At 37.7% G+C, this 25,390-nt stretch overlaps 1 pseudogene; it reads left to right on the plus strand.

The window, feature by feature from the left end:
- Positions 1 to 25,390, plus strand: part of LOC102005429 — a 148,533-nt pseudogene that overhangs the window by 16,801 nt on the left and 106,342 nt on the right.

Here is a 25,390-nt window from a genome sequence, read left to right on the forward strand (position 1 = left end):
GGTGTTACATAGATCAAATGGAATGATCTGCAGATGGTAAGCTTGCATTGTAACTATAGAATAAACACTGAATAAAATTAAGATCTTTATTGTTACTATATTAATAACATAGAGCAAATTTCATAATTTATTTTCTGGAGGTGAGTGTGGAAAGATTGTACAAGGTACTACAGACACTGTATAGAGTGTTCTCTTTTTGTTGTTAATTTTCCTAATAAATGCATTGCTATTTTACCATAGTTAGTGAACCTAGGTAAACATATTTATTATGCAAATATACTGATTCCATGATTCTTTTTGAACTACCATTCATTTCTTGGCACTCTTAAAATTAGAAATACTTATTCAAAAAGCCTGTGCTATTGCCTACTGTTTCATATGTCTGCATGTGTGAAAAGTTTATTCCTTCTAGTTATTTATGATACATTTTTGTTTTGAATTCATTGTTATCCTTCCCTTTTGCTGTATGACTAGTTCTTTTGTTTGTTTGTTTGTTTGTGTTGAAACAGGGTCTCACAATGAAGTTCAGGCTGTCTTTGAACTCACTATATAGCCCTGGCTGGCCTCGAACTCACAGCAATCTTCCTGCCTCAGCCTCACAAATGCTAGGATTACAGGTGTATGCTTGTATGACTAATTCTAAAAAACAGGGATGATAATTGACTTTTGTTCTCTTCCTTCTTGCTTCTTTTCCATAACTATCATTCAATTCTCTTTATCAGATGACTCCAGAAAGATAATGATATCTCTTTGATTATGACATTGTAATATGCAGTAAATCCATATCCCACATCATCAGTGTTAATAAGTCACCCGGGGTCACTTCTATTAGAACTAGCCCATTACTGGAAGTTGGAATGAACCATCAGCTTATCCTAGGTTGTTCAGTCATATGTTTTAATATGTCATACTAGCTACTAGCTTCTTTTCCCCTAGAAACTATCATTGACTTTATAAGCCATCATTTCCTGAGATGACTAACTAATGTATTAAGAACAACATTTGTAGGCAAGTGAAATAAAGACACTTCTCAGAAGTACAAATGGCCAAAAAAATATATAAAAAAATATTCAACATCTCTGGCTGTTAGAGAAATGTAAATTAAAATGAAACCAAGGTTCCACTTTAAACCAGAAAGAATAGCAATTATCAGGAAGTCAAAGAATAACAAATGCTGGTGAGGCTGTGGTGAAAAAGGAACCCTCTTACATTGTTGTTGAGAATGCAAACTAGTACAACCATTTTGGAAATCAGTGTAGAGATTTCTCAAAGAAGTAAAGTTATCACCTTCATGTAACTCTGCTGTTCCCCTTCTAGGTATCGTCCGCAAAGAGCTAAAGAAAATCCTGCTACGATAGATGCATACAATGTGTATAGCAGCACAATTGATAATAGGTAAATCCTGGAAGCAGCCTTTATACCCATCAACACATGACTGGATAAATAAAATGTATCTGTGCAGAATGAAATAACACTTGGCTATAAAAAAAGAGGATACAAAGCCGGGTGTGGTGGCACACGCCTGTAATCCCAGCATTCAGGAAGCTGAGGCAGGAGGATTGTTGCAAGTTCGAGGCCAGCCTGAACTACAAAGTGAGCTCAAGGTCAGCCTGAACAGTGTAGTGAGACCCTGCCTCAAAAAGACAAAAAAAAAAAAAAAAAAAAAAGGAGGATATATTTAATAATTTTTAGGTAAATGCATACATCTGGAAAACACAGTGTTGAGTAAAATATATTCGTCACATAAGTTTCATACCATGTGATACTTCTCGTTGGAGTAGGGAAAAGTACAAGCAGAGAATAATAAAAAATAGAAGGTATAATTTCAAGTCAGGGATTATGAAGCCTCCTGCCTTTCCTTTGTTTGCCCAGGATTGCCTTTGCTATTCTAAGCCTCTTCTGGTTCCAGATGAATTTTAGGAATGTTTTTTCTAGATCTGTGAGGGATCCTAATGATATTTTCATTGGGATTGCATTGAAACTGTAGAACAATTTTGGGAGTATAGCCATTTTAACAGTATTGGTTCTTTCTATCCATGAGCAAGGGATATCTTTCCATTTTCTGAAGTCCTCTTCCATCTCCTTTTTCAGAGTACTGTAATTTTTACTGTACAGATCTTTTACTCCCTTTGTTAGGTTGACTCCTAAGTATTTCATTTTTTTAGGTGCTATTATGAAAGGTCTGGTTTCCCGGTTTGATCAGTCTTACATTCTTACATTTCGTCACCTGACCAACTTCGTTGAAGATAACAATATGTGATATAACAACCACTGTTAATTCCTATCATCTTGTTTTGAAACCCTGTATCATTTTTATTGTTTTTGTCTACGTGGTTGTTATTTTATTTTATTTTATTTTATTTTATTTTATTTTTTTTGTTTTTCTCCGGTACCGGGAACCGAACTCACGACCTTGCGCTTGCTAGGCAGGCGCTTTTGCCGCTGAGCTAAATCCCCAGCCCCTCGTTGTTGTTATTTTATTTTTTACTCTCTTTAAAATTAAAAAAAGATAGAATGAAACAAGGGGATGGATCTCTTGTAAATGGGAAGGAATCGAGATAGAAGGCAAGGGTTGGGGATAGGGGAAGGGGAAGTAAGGAGAATTAAGACGGCTAGGCACAGGAACCTGATAACCTCATTGAGCAGAAATGTTATATGTCATAAACACACACTAAGAAAGACATACACAGCCGAGAAGACTGTGTTAACTAGGCATTTAGCCATAGTAGTAATGACAAAAGCTCACACTGTTCACTTCTTTCAAAATCATTCGTTAATAACTGGTGCTCTTCATATTATTTTAAAAGAATATTAACTACCATGTTAGGTGAAATCAGATGGAAGCTTAAATATTGCATGGTTTCTCTTATTTGATGAAGCAAAATAAAAGATGGATCATGGGAGATAGGAGATAGAGCTTTTGTGAAAAGGAAGGAGACTAAGATGGAGGGAGAGGGGAAGGGGGATGAGAAGGGATGGACAAAGAATTAAGGGTTTCTGAAATAAATTTAAATTAGCATCTTACTAAAAATAGCAATGTTCCAAAAGCCAGGGTGTCACCCTCATTTCTGGCTGTGTCTGTCTTAGCAGTCCTTGACTCCTGTTTAGTCACAGCCTTGGAAGACTGCGTCATACTTGTTAAGGGTTCCTCCAGAAGCACTTGTATCTGCAAAGCTTTGAATATGAGAAAGGGAGAAGTTTATCTTCTATAAAGGATGCCTTTTAAAAAAAATTTATTTTAAAAATAAAAGAAGGAAAACATATTAACAAGCAGACATTCATTTATAAAATAGCATAAGAACAATACAAACAATACAGAATTACAAAGTGGTAGGAAATTAACAATGGTTGTTGTATTATATATTGATATGTTCAAAGTGATTTCTCAGGAAAAAAAATAGAGACATATAAGATTGATCAAACAAGTAATCACTAACTGTTCCTTTCAGTAAAGCAGTAGAAGACAGTAGTACAACTATATTAGCTATCCTGTATATACATGCATACCCAATTTCCCCTTCTTTCCCTTCTCTTTCCCACACTGCAGTTGCCCTTTACTTTGGAGCATTTTCCTTTTGTTTCATACTCTCTATCATACCTCCTAGTTTTTATTCACTCTTTCAGACTCTTACACTAGGGAGGCAATACATTGCTTACACATGCAGGTCTGATTTATTTCACTTATGAGTATGGTCTCTAGTTGTGACCATTTACCTATAAAAGCCTTGAGTTTATCTTTCTTTATAGCTGAGTAATATTCCATTATATAAAAGTACCACAATTTTTTTTATCCAATCTTCAGTAGATAGATATTTGGGTTGCTTCCATAATTTAGCAGTTACAAATTGCACTGCTATGAACAGAGGTGCACATCTATCACTATGATAATGATGTTTTCAGATCTTCTGGGAAAATACCCGGAAAGGGAATACCTGCATTGAATGGAACCTCTAAATCTAGTTTCATGAGGAATCTCCAAACTGATTTTCACAGTGGCTTCACCAGTCGGCATTTCCCCCAGTAGTAGACAAGAGTTCCTATTTCTCCACAGCCTTGCCAGCATTTATTTTGGTTGATTTTTTAACGCTAGCCATTCTTACTGGAGTGAGATGAAATCTCAGTGTTTTAATTTGCATTTCTTGAATGACTAATGATGTTGAACATTTTCTCATGTGTTTATTTGCCATTTCTATTTCTTTATCTGAGAAGTGTGTATTCATCTCAGCTGCCCATTTTTGGATTGCGTCTTTGAATTTTGGGTGGCTGATGTTTTTCAATTCTTTCCATATTCTAGATAGAAGACCTTTGTCAGCTAAAATTTTTTCCCAATTTGTGGGTTTTCTTTTTACTCTGCTGGTGATTTGTATAGATGTGCAGAAACTTTTCAGTAGGATGAGATCTCAGGTGTTGATTTTTTGACATATTTCACGTGCAGTGTGGTTTTTGTTTGTGAACTCTCTGCCTACCCCTATGTCTTCAAGGTTTTTACCTACTTTTTCTTCCAGTACATTTAGTGTTTCTGTTTTAATATTTAGATCTGTGATCCATTTTGACTTGAGTTTGGTGGAGGGTGATAGACTTGGGTCTATTTTCAGTCTTTGGCAGGTGATAAGCCAATTTTTCCAGCAGCATTTATTAAAGAGGCTAGCATTCTTCCAGGGAGTTTGTTTGGCCCCTTTATCAAAGATTAGGTGGCTGAGTGTGTTCGTGGTTGTGTCTCTGTCTTCCAGTCTGTTCCATTGATCTTCTGGTCTGTTTTTTAGCCAGAGCCATGTTGATTTTATTACAGTAGCTTTATACTATAATTTCATGTCAGGGATTGTGAGTCCACCTGACTTATCCTTGTTGCCCAGGATTGCTTTTGCTATTCTGGGTCTCTTCTGGTTCCAGATGAATTTAAGGCATGTTTTCTCTAGATCTGTGAGGTATGCTAATGGTAATTTAATGGGAGTTGCATTGAATCTGTACAACAATTTTGGTGGTGTGGTTATTTTCACAATGTTCATTTTTCCTGTCCATGAGCAAGGAATAGTTTTCTATTTATTGAAATCCTCTTTGATCTCTTTTTTCAGAGTACTTTAGTTTTCATTGAATAGATCTTTTACTTCTTTTGTTAGGTTGATTCCTAAATATTATAATTTCTTGGATGCTGTTTTGAAGAGGATTCCTGAATGAATTTACTTTATTTTTCTTTCTCCTTGTTTTTTTTTTTTTTTTTTCTTTTGTATTGAGGATCGAACCCAAGGCCTTGGCACTGAGCTACATTCCCAGCGCTTTTTGTATTTCTTATGTAGACACAGTCTCATTACGCTGTCCAGTCTGGGTTCCAAATTGTGATCCTCCTGCCTCGGGCTCCCAGAGTGCTGGGGTTATGGACATGCACCAGTGAATTTACTTTACGGCAGTTAACTAAGTAGGTTGTAGATAAGAATTCTATCTGGCATATTTAAATGGCATTTATTAGGTATACAATGTGTTGTTGTGATACTGTGATTGTTTTTGCATTCTGCCGTGTTTCCCTTTCCAAATGTACGCTCTCTTCACATTTCCTCAATCTTCCATCATAAGTTAAAGCTTTGGAATTATTATTTTTTTGGTAGAGATTTGTTGTAGGTATCATGTGAAAATCCAAGGTATATATCTGCCAAGTATATAGTCACTCGGCAAATTTTCCTTTTTATTATTATCATTCCTGTTATTACTAAAGCTAATGATACCAGCCTTAGTAACACTACTATTTTATTAGTAGTAAGCTGAGTATAGTCGTTTATCACTCAGAGTATTTAATGGGTGGCTTGTCTTTCATACACATATTGGAATATATTCTGCTGGTTTTCATTCAGTTTACATATTTTTCTGGAAGACTTTATGGTTATTTATGCCAATAGAGTTAACTTATATGTAGTGTAAACACTGCAGCCCCTGCAAACACAGGTGGAGGGAATTTAACATTCAGTTCAATTTTCTTGATTTTGTTAAACTTTCAAACAGGGTTTTATAATCTATTTCATGACTTTAATTCAGCATCATTGTTGCATAGAAATACTGAGAGCAGATACCCTTGCTTGGTTCCTATTCTCAGGAGTCATGCATTAAACCTTTCACAATTAAGTTTAATGTCAGCTGTACCTTTTTGTAGATACTCTCCAACAGATTGAGGATATGTTCTGTTATGGCTAATTTGCTTTTATTACTTTTCAGATATGGATGTTAGATTCAGACAAATAATTTCTCTGCATCTACTGAGGTGATATTTTTCTGTTTCAGTCTCCTACTGTGCGAAATTCCCAGCCAGTGCCGAGTTTTCCTTGCCTGCACTGGAGCCCCCATTCTCTGAGCAATCAGACAGGATGAGCTTGCTTCATTGGCTTCCTCTTTCTGATAGATCACAGTTGTACCTTGGCCAATGCAGAGTGTCTGAAAAGATAGCAGGTTTCTTTTGAAGTAGTCATGTCTATTTACCCAGGGTTAGAAACCTGTAACTCCTGAGACAGGTAGAGGCCAAAAATTTTTTTGATATAGCAAATTTTTTCAAAAATAGAATGCACTGCTGTGTTATTAATTAAATTAGTACTGACTCACTTAGCTTATGAAATAAGCCAATGATTTACAATCAGTTGTTTAATAATCTTTTGCTGCCTCTGAAAATACAAGTTAAATGCATATAGACATTCAGCATATTATTTGATGTACCTAGAAATGTATGTAGATGTTTGCTTTGGATCTATTAATTGTATTTTTGTACTTTCCTTTTTATATACATACTGAAAGTCGTGCTACTCGCTATTTCACTCCTGTGTGTTCTCCAGAGTGCTTTATGGTTGTCTATGGTGAGTGATGTGTGTCCTGTAGCCATATATCCATATAGCAATAAACAGAGAATTCATTGGAGTCTTCCTGGTTGCAAATAATAGCTTTTCTTGATTTTATGCTCAGTATCAGGATTTACATAAGAGATTATTTTATCTCCTGTTCGCTGCCCTTGAACTTATCATTAGTGACTTAAACAGTGTTACACTTTGTTACTGATTATTTCATAGAATGATCATATTTTAATGTATTCTATTGCCAGTGCTTCTTATTTGTTATTGTTTGAAGACGAATGAGGTTGGCACTTTTAGGTTAGCACTGCATGGGGTACTAACTCAAGGGTCTGCTAACGAAACATTGCTTTGGAGCTACTGGAGCCATTGTACAAATCTTGAGAATGTTACTTCATTAACATGCACAGCATCATAATCAATAAGAGGCAAAGAAGCACTTCTGTTCTGGTAAGCTTATCTTCCTTTCATTAGCTTGGAAGTGCTGTGCTGCCAGCACCTGGACTGCCTTATCCTATATCTGAAACAGTAAAATCATGGATCATTGGCTTAAAGAAATACTGAATAGCAGTGGTGAGTTCCAACTAATGGAATTACTGAGAATGTTACATCTTCTAGATAGCTAAGTGGACTGTAACTAGGAAGTGAACATGCCATGTTAAATTCATCATGTTTATATATGCCAGATCACGTTACTTAATGTAATATTTTGCTTCTGTACTGCTCTTCAGGATCTTGATATATATTCACGCACTTCCTCCTTAATGCTACCGTAATGACAAAGTAATGTCGGTGAGTTAATAGAAGTTTCAGTGACACGAATTTGCTGTGAGAATCAAAGAAGCAAATGTACATAGAATCTCCAAGTACATTACTTGCTGGGTAAGTAAATTATGGATGTAAAACATCTCCCTATATTTCCTTTTATGTTACTACCTCTTTATTTTTCTTTTCTTGTATTTATGTATTTATTTATTTATGTGTCTTTTTTGAGACAGAGTTTCACTATGCAGTTCAGGCTAGCCTTAAACTCACTTTGTAGCGCAGGCTGACCTCGAACTTCAAGCAGTCTTCCTTCCTCAGCCTTCCAAGTGCTGGGATTACAGGCATGCGCCACCATACCCAGCCTTGCTCTGTTTTTATTTTTATTGAGGTTTTTTTTTTTTTTGCTACTACTTATGGCTTATGTACAAAGATCACTTTGACTTAACATATTATTTTTTTCCCCAATACCTGATCTGTGTCATTACTCTATTTTTAAGACCATTGTAGTTATAGGACTGCACCTGTAGGATTTCAAATACTTTCCAGTAAGGCGTTGTACCCCGCATAGTTCTAGGAAGGGCTGAAAGGCATTAATGAGTTTAAAGACTTCTCTTGTAAGGGTTCACGTTCTTCAGTGGACTGAGTTCCAAAATCCTGGGTTTTTTTTTCCATGTAGCCTTACCAGGATCTTATTCTTAAGTGTTTGCATCTAGAGAACTTTGGGTATGAAAATAAAATAACAATTGCAGTTTTTATTAAGAATTCCTCAAATAACTTCTTGGAAAATACGTTTCGTTTCTCATGCTGGGAATTGCACCCAGGTTATCGCGCGTGTTAACCACATGTTCCTACTACTGAGGCAAACACCCACCCTTAGGAAACTGGTTCTCAACGAGCAATTCATGTTGCCGTATTTATTGGCATTTGGAAATACAAGGTTTTCCTCCTTGATGTGTGATCAGGGCCTTCTAAGACTATTTTCAAGCTTGATGCTTCAGGGGACTCATATGCTGTTGTATTCATGGTTCATCACAGTGAAAGGATGCAGATTAAAATCAGCAATGAGGCAAAGGTGAGTTCCTGGAAAAAACAAGTGGAATCTTCCAGGTATTCCCCTCAGTAGAGTCAAATGGAATGTGCTTAAGTCTCTTAGGAACAACATATGACAACGCTCATGAAGAAGCCTACCCAAGCAGTAGTGTCCAGAGGGTTTATTGCTGAGGAATTCAGCACCTGTATGACTAAGCTCAGGTATTCAAAGTTCAGACCCTCCAGAGCAAAACCAGATGTTCAGCATAAATCACAATGTTAATTTCAACTTTCTAATCAAACTGCTCCAGTGTTACTGAAGGCCTCCAGCATAGAAAACACTGTTATCAAGCAGAACTTGAAAGGATCCATAAGTAAAAATCCCAGACATGCACGCGCAGATACTTGCCAAGAACCAGTACTGAAAATGAGACGATATTAGGCATGGGCAAGGCTTGAGGCATACGGGCTTACTGAGTTAACTCTCTCCTCCACAGATTGGGTAACATTTGGGGGTGTGTTCATTTTCTAAATGTGCTTCCTAAATGTTTCTTCAGTTTAATGTCCTGACAAGTCTCATTTGCAGAATTGTTAATTACTTAGTGCATATTTGTGTCATGTATGGAAAACCACAGGAGGCTCTGAGCTACGTTATTGGCTAAGTATATAATGATTTTGTAAGTTTTTCATTTAATTGTTATCATCACTAGAACTACTGGTTTAAATCTTAATATTTCCACCATTACCTTAAGTGGTGGTAGAGGAGCATGTTCAGTTACTACTTCCGTGGTCTGATGTTTTTTTACATGCGTATAGAATATATTCTGCTTATTCTTATTCAATTTGCTTATTTATTAAAACACCCAGTGGATACTGATGCCAGTGATACAAGTAACTTGTTTCAGTGATGAAATTGAAACTGAAACATCCAGTTGAATTTGCAGGCAAAAGCTTTAATCGACAAGAAGGAGAAAATAAGGGAGGGGTTTCCACTTGAGGAAGAGAATAGCTGAAGGGAACTCAAGTCCAACAGAGAATGCCAGGCTGACTTGTTAATAGAATAGGCTCAGCATTAGTAGTTTCACTGGGGTGGGCTAGTGGCTGGAGATTTCACATCAGCTTAGGCACACGCCCTTAATTTTAGGGGATTTCTTCCTAGTGTAATGTATGGGTCAGCAGCCTTTCTTGCCCATGGAGATATCCTGGGGTCCCCTTTGCTGTTATAGTGCACCTGGTCCCTACAGTAAGAGGAGAATATGGACCGGGTGCTTTCCTTACATTGTTAGCAAGGGTAGAGGGGGAAGAGCCACTGTAGTGGGTATCAGGTCATACTCCAAGGCCCATGAATCCATGTCTTGTGTCCTACTAGGTTACGTGTACTATTTCCCTAACATAGATTTTCTTTTTTAAAATTCAGACATCAAAACAAGTAGACACACAAAAGGAGGAAGTTAGTAGTTTGCTGATAATAAAATTTCTTGAGTTTTGTCCATATGACGTTGAAAATACAGAATGAATAGACCTGTCCTACTATAGACACAAGTGACATTTTAAATGTAGTGTAGGATAAATTTGGTATATATTCACACACATGCACATATGTGTATGTCAGAACAAAATAAGCCTTCTCAGACTTGGATATTCTACTAGCAATATTAAATGTTACTGATTTCACATGTGTGCTACTTTCCAGTCCTTGAGAATTATTTGTGTTCTCTGGTGTGCAGAGAAATAAATGAGGCATGAGGCCTCATCCTCCAGATCCGCGAAGTACAGTGAGAAAGACAATCAAAGACAATGATACGACTATTGATGGGCTCCAAAGCGTGCAGGGGAATGAGACCTTCAAACAAAGCCTAGTGGGAGAACTAGAATACATTGCTCCATTATTAGCAGGTTTCAAGTGTAATGCAAAAACAAAAAAAGGGATAAAGTGGCACTTTGGTTTTGTCTTCATGTTTCCCATGTACTTCTCAACTTTTAGGAAGATTTGTTTTTTGTTCTGTAACCTTGGCCATATCATCCTGAAGTGAAAGACGGTTACCACTTGCTGCTATCATTACTTTCTGAGTTACTAGCATCAGGAGGCATTCTAATATATAAGTAAGTAATTTACTATTTGGGATTAATTCTGTCCATCAGAAGGAACTCTTGATAGAACTTGTTTCACAGTAATCAGGTCACGAGTTCGTAAATAGAAACTGAGCATGTTATACTCAAGTAAGTTTTGGCACATTCAAAAACTAACCTTGTGATGATAAAATGTTTTGCGTTGCTTTATAGGTTCCAAATATGTTCTCATGTGCATGTTATCTTTATTATCCTTCATGGCAAGTGAAGAATGTAAAGGAAAACCTCCTTCACTTCTGCTTTTATCTTGTGTTTGTGTTTGTGAATGCATGCACATTCGTACCTAGTGAGGACATCTACCAGAAAGAAGCTAGTACATTGCTGAATGGGTAAGCAATCATTTAAAAAAATGATACCTATCCCTATTATCACGCAAGACTGTTCCTCTAACCATTGTTATATTAACTACTTATAATGCTGATAGTACAAATTATTTTTTATTACTGTTTTCTTCATTTGTACCTACTTGGTGCTTATTATACAGTAATATTTATAATGTGCCACATATTATTTGGATTTTTGTTCTATTGTATTACCTACATAGGTTTGTTGCTTTATTTCTCATTTGAAATTAATGATGTGAATGTTGCAATGTGTTTGTTTCCCCGAGACACTCCAGATATACTCATAAAGCTGGGCATGGTGGCACACACCTGTAATCCCAGCACTTGGGAGGCTGAGGCAGGAGGTTCATGGTGAGTTCAAGGCCAGCCTGGGCTACGTAGTGAGTTCAAAGCTAGCCTGAACTACATAAGAGGACACTGCCTCAAAAAATGTATACTCATGAAATGATAAAAAATGTGTTTACTTTGGTATAATTCATACTTTCTGTCTCCTGGGACATAGTAGAAACGGGAAATTTAGTGTTTGCAAATGAGGATCTTTGATTTTCCTTCCAACGTTAAATTTACACATCTTATTGTAATTAATTCATTGAAATATATTGAATTTAGCATCATAATTTAGCCTTTGCCAGACTGTTTTAATGATTTAATTGCATGTTTAACATATATTTTGTTCTGGTCTTGACATTGCTTATTATTAATTCCCTTTTTGAAATAATGCTTCCTGAGTTTAACTAGGATAGGACTTCAGATGGGAAATCTCACCTCTGGTAAGTGTTTTCATTCATTTTCAGCTGATTATAATTGATTACTTTACATAAACACTTGTAAATGAGTCTTTATTTTTTTAGTTCTTGTTTTAAATTTATTTTAAAATTACACGTATTTAAATTGGCCTATCTTCCTGAATTTTGGTATATGCCCAGAGTAATTTTTACCACCTTTAAAGACCGTTCCTTCACCAAGAAGAGGCTCATTCTTCTGCATTTTTCTGACAAGCCCTTCTTCACGCACAACACGTTAATTCTCTTTTTATGGTTTTAATTTCAGCAGCATGCAATATAGGCTGAATCAACACATCCACCTTGCCTCATCTTCCTTTTAACAGTGTTCTGGGTGGAGGAACCCTGCTTATCTATTTCATAGTTGAAGACCTTTTGGATTGTTTTTCATTTGGGGGAATTCAGAATATATCTCATTAAAATTTTGCGTTTATCTGTTTAGGTACATGCAAATGCTTTATTTTTATCTTTGTCAGATATCCAGGAAGGGGAGGGATGGCTTATAAAATAAATGTATACATAACTTTATAAGAAACTACAACATCATTTTCCACTCCTACCAGCCTTGTATAAGTTATGTTTCTTCCATTTCCTCTGCATCCTTTATAACCATACTGTTGTCCTTCCTCCCTCCCTTCCTTCTTTCCTTCCTTCCTTTCTTCTTTCTTTCTTTCTTCCTTTCTTTCTTTCTTTTTCTTTCTCTCTCTCTCTCTCTTTCTTTCTTTCTTTCTTTCTTTCTTTCTTTCTCCGTCTCTCTCTTTCTTCTTTCTGTGCATATCATTTTCTTTTCTTTATTATTAACCTTTCCAATGAGTGGATATTGTTAAATCCTTGTGTTTTAATTTTAATTATAGATATCTACTCTACATCATATGTGCAACGTAACTCAAAATGGAGCAGACATCTAAACATAGCAGCTAAGTGTATTGAATTCTTTCTATAAAGTATAAGGGGAAATCTTAAATTACTGCTTTTTTGATTGTGAAATGCAACAAAGAAGCAACCAAAGGAAAAGTAGGTAGATTAGACTTCAAATTTAAAAACATCTGAGGGGCTGGGGATTTAGCTCAGCAAGGGGCTGGGGATTTAGCTCAGCAGCAAAGCGCCTGCCTGGCAAGCGCAAGGTCGTGAGTTCGGTTCCCGGTACCGGAGAAAAACCAAAAAAACAAACAAACAAAAAACATCTGTAGCAGGGCTGGGGATTTAGCTCAGCGGCACAGCACCTGCCTGGCAGGTGCAAGGTTGTGAGTTCGATTCTCGGTACCAGAAACAAAACAAAACAAAAAATAATAATAATAAAAAGATAAAAACATCTGTACCTTAAAGGATGCTGTCAAAAAAGTGAAAAGACAAGACAAAAGCCAAGCGTGGTGACACAGAACTGTAATCCCAGCACTCCCAGAGACTGAGGCAGGAGGATCAGTGCAAGTTTGAGGCCAGCCTGGATTATAAAGTAAGTTCAAGTCCAACCTAAACTACATAGCTAAACCCTGTGTCAAAAAGAACCCCTCCAAAAAAAGACAACACAAAAATGGAAAAATATATAAAAGTACATATCTGGTAAGGTACTTACCTTTAGACTATAAAATAAACACATGTCAAAAGAAAAATAACTGAATTTTAAACATTAAAATGGATTGCAATAGATATTAAGCCCCAAAACATATACACATGATCAATAATGACAAAGGGATGTTCAGCATCAGTAGCCAAGAGAAAAATGCACATGAAAACCACAAAGAGATTCTGCTTCACAAATACTGGGGTCTCTGATCAGTACAAAAGAGCCAGCAAGTATCAGGGTGTTGAGAAATTGGAGCTCTTGTGGATGGCTTACGAGAGTACACAATTGTGTAGCAGTTTTGAAAGACCATTTAGTCCTTCAAAGGGTTAAGAATTGAGCTGCTGTATAGTGCTGCAGTTTGACTCCTCCATATTTTCCTAAGAGAACAGAAAACATGTCCATACAAAAATCTGTAAATGAACGTTCACAGAATTGCTTACATAATGCTCCTCCCCAACCGAAAGAAACAACACAAAGATCTGTTGATTGATGAATGGGTAACAAATTATGGTTGTCTACCTATGCTATTAAATACAATTTAGTAACAACAAATGAAGTACTGACACATGCTTCATGAAATGAACTTGGAATTCATGCTGTGAAAGACTCACAACAGGAAAAGAAACGTTTTATTTCCATGAAATGCTAAAGTGCCTGAGTGGCTACCTCAGGCTGGCAGTTGGGGAGCAGGGTACTAATGGTACTATTTCTTTTGTGCAGCAAAAAGTCATTCTTATACTGGTTTGTGAGATGGTTGCATTACTATATTGAATGACACAATGCAAATGGGTAACTTGTATAGTGTGTGAATTATATATTGATAGTATTTAAAAAATCAGTTATCAGACCATATAATCTGTGGGTTTCGCATTATGGTGTACCAGTTAATAGTTTTGTAAAAAGCCATTATTCCTTGAAAATTACGCCTTGCAGTGTTTTGAACTTATGTAATCAGTTATGTAATCCATATTGGTTCCTCCAGGATTGTTTGAGTCTGATCTTGGTCGATGTCAACCAAGTATATATTACTAACAATGCTGTATTTTCCTTTGTGTTGATTATGTTCTACTCCCTTCATCTTTGCTGATAGATTACTTATGGGAAACATGTATCCTCATTATGGTATGATTTCTTCTGCTATCCTTATTCACTTCAATATCTCTTTCTCAGATGACACTGAAAATATCGTTGGATGTGGTCAGGATGAAGCAGGGATAAGTGAATTTTATAAAAGTTGGTAGGGAAACACTATAAGATATATTTATTCTTCTAATTTACTTAGCTGAGCAGTGATTTGATGACTCTGGATGTAAGTACTTTTCAGGAACATTATGATCTATTGATGACTGCACAATATATGGTTAACTTCTATAAGTTTCTCATTTTAAAGGATTTCATTCTCTGATGGTGAATGCTTAATAGTTCGTGAAGGTATTAATTTGGTACATCCTTTTGTTTTCTCTGACCCTTACCTACCTAGTGGCTTTAATTTTAATGAATCCAGATAAACAGTGATGTCTGCATGTTTATGTGTGCTATGAAAGCAGTTCTCACTTCACATCATCAGAATCAGTGAGTTCTGAGAAGGGCACTTCTGAGAACTTCGTATCAGCGTAGAAGTACTTGCCAGCTTCACATGCATCAGAATAAATAAGACCTCAGGAATGTTGGGTTTAAAGACAGATGTTTTAATACTGGTGATGGGGGCTGGGGATTTAGCTCAGCGGCAAAGCGCCTGCCTGGCAAGCGCAAGGTCGTGAGTTTGGTTCCCGGTACCGGAGAAAAACCAAAAAAAAAATAAATAAATAAAAAATACTGGTGATGAATTATAGGTAGTAGAAAGAATTATTGAAACATTTACAGTAGCTTATGCATAGAAAACATCATTTTCTTCTTCTGCTATGCTTGAAGTCAGGTAATATGATTTCTTTGCTTCTTTGTTGCCTCTCAGCATCCCATGATATCGTCATGTGTTTCCTCATTATTTGCTATGACATCTCGGGCAGTGGGTATGTAAAAGATTCACTGACACGGGCCAGGTGTGAGGGGACAAGAGAAACATGGCATAAAAGTACCAACTGGACTATTGCTTTGTAAGTAAACATTGCAGAAATATAAATTCTTGTTGCTTTTATTTTATTTCTGGTTATTGTACTCTTGCATAACTTGGGAAATCAGGCAGCGAAATACAGTGAGATTCTTAATGGTTTCTCACTATATGTCAACTTATATCTTTATGGTACCTGTTTCCTGCCTGGTAAGCAGCCTGTGCTCTTCCATCCATGTAAGTCAAATAATCAACCTAAGGCCAATGGAAGATGTAAGTAATGAGAGAGCTGTCTCATTAGACAGATTGTTTTCGATGTGTTTGCTCTTAAAGATTTTATAGACTTGTAAGAACCCCAGAAAATAGACATATTTGTTCTTTCCTCCGTATCATCTATTATTTTTGCTTTGAGGAGAAAATAAGATGAAGTTTTGCTACATTTGTGTCAAGCTTAGGAGGGAGATGACAAGTGAAGTATCACCTGAAGTATCACCTGGGTACTGATAATGTGAGGCAGCTTTGGGAGGAGAGCTCCAGGCATGGCCAGAGCTGGTTCTTGAAAATTTTCTCAGACAAGGATGGGTTCTGAGAAAGTTCGAACACATGAAGCCTGTATTCCAGACTGTAAAGAAAAACAAGAGTTCCAAAAATTTCACCTTGATAGAAGAATAAGGAAATCCACAGCACGCTAAGAGTACGCTATCTATCATCTCTGTCCATTTATCTCTGCTTCTCTTTTAGAATTTTGAGTATCTTGGAATTATTTGAATGGTAGGCATTTCTATGGAGAAAAGGATATGGTTGCTATTGTAGTGGGCTTCTTTCATTTAAATTACAATTTATTTAACTGATACATAAAAACAAAGATTATACATGTGAATGGGGCCACATGATGTTTTCATACATGTATACATATTTAAATCTGATCTGCCACCTCATTTATCATTTCTTTATGGTGGAAATTTGCAATGTATTTTCTTCTGGCCCTTTGAAGTATACCTTCATTTCATTGTCTCCTCAGTCACCCTGCTGTACAGTAGCACACTAGAACACATCTTTCTCCCATGGAACTTAGCACGCATCAGTAAACATTTCCCTAGCACTCCCTGTATGGCCTAATGCTCCCCTGCCTCTAGGAACATCATTCCATTTATCAACTTTTTTAGATTTCACATATGAGCGAGATCGAGGAGTATGTGTCTTTTCATGCCTGTCTTATTTCACTTCACATAATGGACTCCATTCTCATCCAAGGATTTCATTTTCATTACACCTCATTAGAACTGTATTGTCTGTATGTTCCACACATTTTCTTTATCTGTTCATCACTTGATGGACATGTAGGTTATTTCCAATTTGTACCTATTGTGAATACCGTCATGATGAGCACATCAAGACTGCAGATAGATGTCTCTTCAACAATTACTTCCCTTGGATATAAGTCCCAAAGTGGGATTGCTGTATCTCTAGTTCTATTTTTCATTTTTTGAGCAAGTGCCATAGTTTTTACCATGATGATTATGCGAATTTACTTTCCTACCAACAGTATATAAGGATTTCCTTTTCTCCACATCTTGGTACCTTTTGGTTTTGGCAGTAGCCATTCTTACCAGAGTAAGGTGGTCTTTCATTGTGATTTTGATTTACACCTCCCAGGTGTTTAGTGATCTACCTCTGGGGGAATGATTACTAGAGGTTATTACACAGCTGCCATGTTCCTCTGCCCCCAAGGTGTTTTTATAACTGGAGAAACATATTTTTAAATACTAAGTATCTAACAACATCACCATCTACAGGTTACAGAAAGTGAAAATTCTGTAGAAACAAGAAAACACAAAGAAACTTGCCCTTTGAGTCCTTAAGTCATCCAGGTAAACAGAGAGCAGATTAGAGGATCCTCATAAAGTAAGAAATTGAAGGAAAAGTGGAGTGGGTATTTTCTAGGAATTCTGAAAAAGTAATGTAAAGATTTGGGTGTTGTGCTATTCCAGGGCCGGTGATTAAATCTAAAGAAGACGATGGAACCTGTTGGAATAAGACCTACACATTAGCTCTGATGTGTGCAGTGCCCTGCTCAGAAACTTACTGCTCCCTGGAACTACACGGCACCAGTACCTTTCTGAGTAGAGTAAGGCTCACCAATGTAGAGCTTGTGGCTGCCTCTGGATGGTAATGGATGGGACTTCAGGTATCCTTGAGATGTCTTCCGTGTTCTCAGGATTGCTGTCACGACAACCTGCATGTTACACATCTTCGAGGTTCTGTGGTGAGTAGTAATCAATGAACACCTGCCTATTATTAAAGGAAAAGAAGAGATTAAAGAAAATAAGTATAAACCTGTTCTTTTGGTTCTGCAAATAATCCATATAAAACAGAGCAAGTGAGAATATTGTTGGACTTGTTAAATAAGTACTGCATTCAAGGACCACTCTACTGGTGATGTGAGCAAAGATGCAGGAAATGGTGGGGCTGGCTGGGTTAGCATCTCTACGTTCAGTGTGCTGTGTGCCATGTCCTATTCAGAAAGGTCCTGGTCACTTGAAAAACATGTAACCAAGGCCCCTCTGAGTAGAACAGGGTTCACCAACTTCTTCATTTGTAGTGGCCCTGGATACTGATAGGGGTGGAGCTCAGGGGCCCTTAAGCTGCTTTCTTCGAACCCAAAAAGCCTTTGGTACCTCCTGCCCCCTGAGCCTGGCCTTCCTCGTGATTTTTTTAGTGGTTTGTTCTTTTTTTGCTTGTTTGTTTTAGTTTTTTGAGATAAGGTCTTGCTCTATAGTCCAGGTTGGCCTTGAACTTACTATGTAGCCCAAGCTGGACTCAAACTGATGGCAGTCCTCCTGTGTCAGCCTCCCAAGTGTGAGATTATAAGTGTGTGCCACCTCGTCTGGCTAGTGTTCATTCTTAAAAACGTGTACACATATGAGTGGGGTGATGGGAGATATTTCATAGTGGAATAAAAATGGAAGCACCTTCTACTGCTCCTTCAAATTAGCCAGGTACATAGAGAGAAGGTGAAAGCAGAGCATCCTTAAGTGAGGGTTAGAAAGTGAAAGACAGTGGATGGGCATTGTCTAGGAATTACAGCTACTTAAGATCAGGCTTGCGTTAGCCCATTTCCCGGATGCAGTGCTGTAGCTTTCAGAGGACAAGGGAGCCTGCTGGAACAACACCTGCACAGTCTGCATGCTGTGTGCTGTGCCCTACTCAGATTGGTCTTGGTTGCTTTGACTACATGTAACCGAGTCCTCTCCAGGTAGAGTAAAGCTCACTATTTTCTTTGTTTGTAGTGGCCTCTTTGTGGTGATGAGGCCTGTTATGTTTTAGATCTAAAATATCCTCAAAAAGTCTCATGTTCAGATGTGGGCCTTTCGTAAGGTGACTGGATGGGGGGGACTATACTCACAAGTAGATTGATCCACTGCCATCTTTATAGTTGACCATGTCATTTGCAGGCAGGGCCTGGTCAGAAGGAGTGGGTCACTGGGTGAATAACTTGGATGGATATCCATGTTCATTTTCTCCCTTCTCTCTTTGCTTCTGGCCTTCATGATGGGTGCAGTTTCCCTCTGAATGGCCTTTCCATCATAGCACTTCTATCCTGGAGCCAGCCTGCCATGTACTGACCCCTCTGAAACGCTGAACCAAACTAAACGTCTTTAAGTTGCGGGTGCTGGATATTTTATTCCAGCAGTGGGAAAATAAGTAATACAGAGGTGATGCTGCATGGACCCTTGCTGCTTTCTTTGATTTCCAAAGGCTTTAGATACCCCATGAGCCTAGGCTTCCTCAAGATGTTTGTAGTGGTCTATTCATAAAAGCATGTACACATACAGGTTAAGGATGATAGAGGTGGAGGACATGAAGTTATTTCCTAATAGAAGAAAAGATAATGGGAACAAGCTTCTTCTCTCAATTATTAAAATTAGACAGGTAAATAGAAAGCAGGTGAGAGGTTCTTCAAGCAAGAATTAGAAGATATTGGTGGGCTTTCTCCAGGAATTACGGCTATTTAAGGTTAGGGTTTGTCTTGGGGGCAGTGATGCAGCCTTCAGAAGATGATGATGCCCTCTGGAGCAGCACCTGTACACGGCGTGCTGTGGGCCATGCCCTACTCAGATTGGCACTGGTTACTTAGATTGTACGTAACTGAGGCCTCTCTGGGTAGAGTAAGGCTCACTGAATACAATTCTTACAGTGGCTTCTGCACGTTGAACTGGTTTGAGCTGTACCCATCTTTTAGCTGCTTTGTGTGGTCCCGGGTGGGCCCAGATAACCACCTGGTCTTCATGATGTTCAAGATGTTTAGGTTGTAAGTATAACCAGTGACCCACTGAGTTGTCAGTACCAACTGTTGTGAATGGCCACTCATTGCAGAGGATGCTTACCCCTTCTTGTAAACACCAAATAAGGTGGCAAATCCAGCTTTGGCTTCCCCAGGAAAGACGTTGAGCCTTTTTTTACAGATGTCTAAAGCGAGTAAGAAATTTTTTCGCTCGACAATTGTGTACTTGAATTTTTAGCATGAATGTGTTATCACTTAATATTTTCATTGTCTTTTGATTTATTATTATAAACAATGATATTCTAGTTTTTGCATAATTCATTTCTACCCCACCATCTGATGTCTTGGTATAATTCATCACTTTTGGTACCATTAGAGTGAGGATTATACATATATACTTCCCCTTTTCTATGGTTTTAATTTCTGTGGTTTGTTAGCCATGGGCAGCCACATGGTTTGTTAGCCATGGGCAACCACAATCTGAAAACACAGTGCAGTACAGTGAGATTTTGAGAGAGACCAAACTAATATTTTTTAGTTGTTAATCTCTTACTCTGCCTAATTTTTAAATTAAAGTTTACCAGAGGTATGAATTACTAGGAATTACATCATACATTTACATTATTACTTGTTTTTAGGCATCTTCTGGAAACCTTGAAACATATCCTTTGTGGAGAAAGGGTAAACATTCTGAAATAGTTTTCAATAAAGTCTAATATCCTGTAATCCCTCTGAGAAATACTTTAAATTAAAATCTTTACTTTTGGATAGTTCCTCATTCAGTAATCCTCAGCTCTTACCTTGGAATGACTTCATTTTTGTCTGAGAATTGACCACTAAAATGATGATTTGGGATGGACTTGTTCTTACCCTAGCCATTCCATTGTCTCTTGTTGAAGCACTACCTTTTAGAGAAGTTTTGGTATGAAGAAAAGGATAATTTCCATTCGTAAAGGATTCCTGAAGCTTCTGCGATCAAAATATTTGCATATTTTTGTTTTCAGATGAGAATATTATGCAGATTATATAAGTAATTTTTACCAACAAATACTAAAAGGACAAATGAACTAATTAAAGAGCAGGAAATGTATTTCAATAGCTTTTTTTTTTTTTTTTTTTTTTTTTCAAAAAAAATGCTACAGTGGCTAATAAGCCTGTGAAAAATAATGCCATTATTCATCAGGGCAGTACAAATGAAAAACACAGTTATAATAGTTCGTGCAGTGTAGATGATTCTCATCTGAAGCAGAGACCATGTCAAGTGTTGGTGAGAATGGGAGGAAATTAGAAAAGTCATATACTTCTGATGGGATTGTAATTGTTCAGCCACTTTGGAAAACTGACAGTTCCTCAAGAAGTTAAAGGTGTTAGCATATGACTCAGCATTTGATTCCTAGGTATATGCCCAAGAAATCTGAGAACATACATTCTTATAGGAAACTGTGCTAATGTTCATAATATTATTATTCAATAAGAGCCAGAATGTGGAAACAGCTCTCATACCTATGAAATGATAAGTGGATATAGAAAATGTGGTCCATTCAATCAGTAGAATTGTTTTCAGGCACAAATGGATATGAAGTACTGATAAATACAATCACATCTAGCAATCTTGAAAACATTTTGCCAAATATACAAAGACATACACAGAAGGATATATAATGTTTGGATCCATTTATGTGAAATGTCTGTTAAGGTGAAATACATAAATACAAAATAGGTAAGTGGTGTTTAGGTATCAGCACGTAGGGTAATGGGGAGTGAATGCTCTTGGGGTTTACAGAGTGATTAAAATGTGTTATAGTAAGCAGTTGTGATTGATATACAACATGCCCAATATACAATTAACTGAATTTGAAAGTTTACACGTTTGGTTTTCTATCTTGGTAAAAAACTGTTAAACCTGAAAGAGACCATGTATATTCAGAATATCAGTCTTCACTTTTCAGGAGAGATGCCACATTCACACATAGCAGGAGACTTACTTGCTCAAGGAGATACAACAACTTGGGATAGATTAGTAATGACAGCCTAAAAAAGAGGAGCAAAAGAGGTTTAATGATTGTGATCACATCTCACAGCCAACAAGTCACAGAGCTGTCACTTTAATATGATAGTTGGGCCTGGGAGAGAGCTCAGCAGCACAGGCGGCTGCCTGGCAAATGCAAGGTACTGAATTTGATTCCCAGTACCAAGAAAATAGAGCACAGTGGTTGCCTGGTGGCCCTCTTTGCAGTTGTTGGCCTGCAGTACCTGACATCCCATTTGTGTTCTATCATGGACGTAGTTGGGCCATTTGAGCTACATGAAGCTCTAGATTCCACTTGTGGACTTTATTCAAGAACTGGACACACAAGTATCCCCAAAGAGGACAAGGCTTGGTCACAGTTTCTTCATCCTTGGCTATCTTCTTGGCTAACTTGGCTACATGTGAGCTACAGGGATGGAAAAGGAAATGAAATTTTTGTCTATCCACACCCTACCCCTTGTCATATCTCCACTGTCATTACTAGGATTCTGGGGGCAGGGGGTGTCTTTGCACTGATTTAGCTTGTATTTAGATGATAGAGACATGGAGTGCTAAAGGACGAGGTAAGTGCTTTGGGGTGTGTGTGTGTGTGTGTGTGTGTGTGTGTGTGTTAACATTAGGGATAAACACACGATTTCCTGTGCTCCACCCCTAACAGTTTGAATATCTACAGGTTAGAGGTAAAGACACTGCCTTTGGGAGAAAAGAAAGAAAATGAAGCTTTTCTGTCAAGTTCCGCATAATCATTCAGGTAAACCTAGAGCAGATGAGAAGATCTTCACTTAGAGACTGGTGTAAGGTGGAGGACAGTGGGGTGGGCATTCTCTGGGATTTAGGAATAAGGAAAGCTTCTAGTATCTTGCTCTGTGAGCATGGCAAAGAAAGCTGCAAGGGATGATAGAGCCGGCCTGGCATCCTCTGCAGCTTGAGTGTGCTGTGTGCCGTGCCCAACTCAGAGAGCTCTCGTCTCTTGGATTACAAGTAACCGAGGCCTCTCTGGGTAGAGTAAGGCTCATCAAGTTCGTCATTTGTCATTTGTTGTGGCCACTAGGTGGTGATTGTGCCCCCCCCCCCAATTTAGGGATAGATAAGTTCAAAGTTGAAGAGCCAGCCTATTCTGGGAGTTGTGGGCTGGGGTTACAGAGCCTTCTGCGGCTGCACTTCCACATTGAGCATCTTGTGTGCCGTGCCCTACTCAGAAAGGCACTGTTCACTTGCACCAGAAGTAACCAGGGCCTTTTGAGTAGAGTAAGGTTCGACAACTGCCTTGGTTGAAGTGGCCTCTGGATGGTTCCGGGTGGAGCTGCAGGCGCCCTCATTCTCCATCCCCTCTTATTCATGGAGACCCTTTGGAGGCCTCTGGGAACTCAGGCATCTCCAAAATCCTGGGGGATTTTGTTGTAGGCATTGCCACTGAGGTCGCAATTGATCTGAACTGGTTCTCATGGGACATCTTGATCATCTTCTATGAACAGAATGAGGTGGATAATCCAGGTTTTAGGTTTTTCTGAAAAATTTCTAACCTTTTTATAGATACCTGAAAAGCATATAAGTTTGTATTTCTTTTGGCCTTTTTGACACAATGTCTTGCTATGTAGTTCAGGCTGGCCTTGAGCTCACTGTGTAGCCCAGGCTGGTCTCGAACTCACAACAATCCTCCTGCCTCAGCCTCCCAAGTGCTGGGACTACAGGCTGAGTTTGTATTTAACCATTATATTTGAGTTTTAATTTGAATTACTTCTTATTTATAATAGTGTGTTTTCTTTTTTTTTTTTTTTCCCCCCGGTACCGGGAACCGAACTCACGACCTTGCACTTGCCAGGCAGGTGCTTTTTCCGCTGAGCTAAATCCCCAGCCCCTAATAGTGTGTTTTCTGACTAATTGGTATTTGTGAATAATAAGTCCATACTAATTTGAACTTATTTCATTTTTTGCCTGTCTGCTTTACTTCTTGACACTGATTTCCATTCTAGTTGTATGATTGCACCTAAGTGATTCTCAAATACTTGTCAGTGAAGCTTTATATGACATAATTGCTTATTTCTTGTAGTCATTAGTAACTCCTAAATCTTGTCTTGTAAGGGTTTGGTGGTTTTGTTGTTTGTTTTGAGACAGGTTCTTGCTGTGTAGTTCATGAACTCATAGCCTTGAACTCAGTGCATAGCCCAGGCTAGCCTTGAATTCACAGAAATCTTCCTGGTTCAGCCTCCTAAGGGCTGGGATTACAGGCGTGTGCCACCATGCCCGGCTTCTAAGGGCCTGTTTGTTTTGTTCTAAAGTAATGATTTGAAAATCCTGTGTCCTTTATGGCCGGGTTTTCTGTGAGCTTTTCCTGAAGTACTCACTTCTAGAGAGATTTGAAAATGTACAAAGAATAATCTAATGCTAAGCGATTTTGGAAGAATTACTTCTCGGTAGTTTGTATTGGATATTCATCTTGTTTAAAAATAGTCAGTGATTATGTTGCAGCAATGTGATTTTGTGTGCCTTTTGTACATTTTCAGTCTTACAAAATTCATTTTTCATGCTACTTCATTTAATCCTCACAAGACATAGGAGATAAATAATTATTCTGAGTTTAGTCTACATACTGTTATAATGGTCAAATAAAAATATCTACTTGAAATTTTGAAGTACTTGCTTCCCAATTCAAGTCATCTAATTGCTATTTATGACAATTAGCACCACTCCCATCAGACCTGCTATTACCATTACTGCTAGTACTAATAATATAAGCAAGACTTCTCTCAGTACAAAGAACATGGTAAAGGGTCACCTTCTGCTAGGATAGTATTCTTCATAATTGTCATACCTACAGAGCTAGGCATTACTGCAGAGGATATAATTTTGTTAAGGCTTACTGTGTATTACTCTATTTATGTTTATGAATATTTTTAAATTCACAGGATTGCATATAACTAGAAAGTCATTATAATGGTATCTCAGGGAAACGTTCACCAGTGGAACACATTTTAACCAGTTCTATAACCATATTTAACACAGAGCTGTACTTAGAGATTGATGTTAAGTTCTAATTTATAGGATATGATGATATATTTCCATTTCAGATACTCACTTTTTTTCCACTCTGTCTGTTATTTGTAACATATTATGCATGTTTTTGTTTGTTTGTTTGTTTTGTTTTTTGTTTTTTCTTCTGGTGCCAGGAATCGAACTCATGACCTCACGCTTGCCAGGCGGGCACTGTGCCGCTGAGCTAAATTCCCAGCCCTCGTATTATGCATGTTCATGCCCAAATAAAGGTATGTTTGTCTTCATTCAAATCGTTAAGTCTAAGGGAATACATCAGGGAACACGCTGGGGAGGGTAGAGATTAATGGCAACAAATGACAAAAATATTTGCCTAGGCAAAATTTCAGATTACACTATTGGGCTTTATCAGATCATTCTGTGACATCTCTTCATCAACCATGATAATATTAAGCAATTACTTCTTATGTTGACCATACAGTTTTATTCCTGGTTGTCATTCTTGTTAAATTTCACTCAGGCCTTGATGTAATTTGTGAATTCAAAGGTATAAAGTAACATTTTGTTTGCACCCTTTTGAGTAATGTTTTCTTTGACATCGCT

Source organism: Chinchilla lanigera, unplaced genomic scaffold (assembly GCF_000276665.1).
Source record: "Chinchilla lanigera isolate Chin_1 unplaced genomic scaffold, ChiLan1.0 scaffold00184, whole genome shotgun sequence".
Taxonomy (NCBI): Eukaryota; Metazoa; Chordata; class Mammalia; order Rodentia; family Chinchillidae; genus Chinchilla; species Chinchilla lanigera.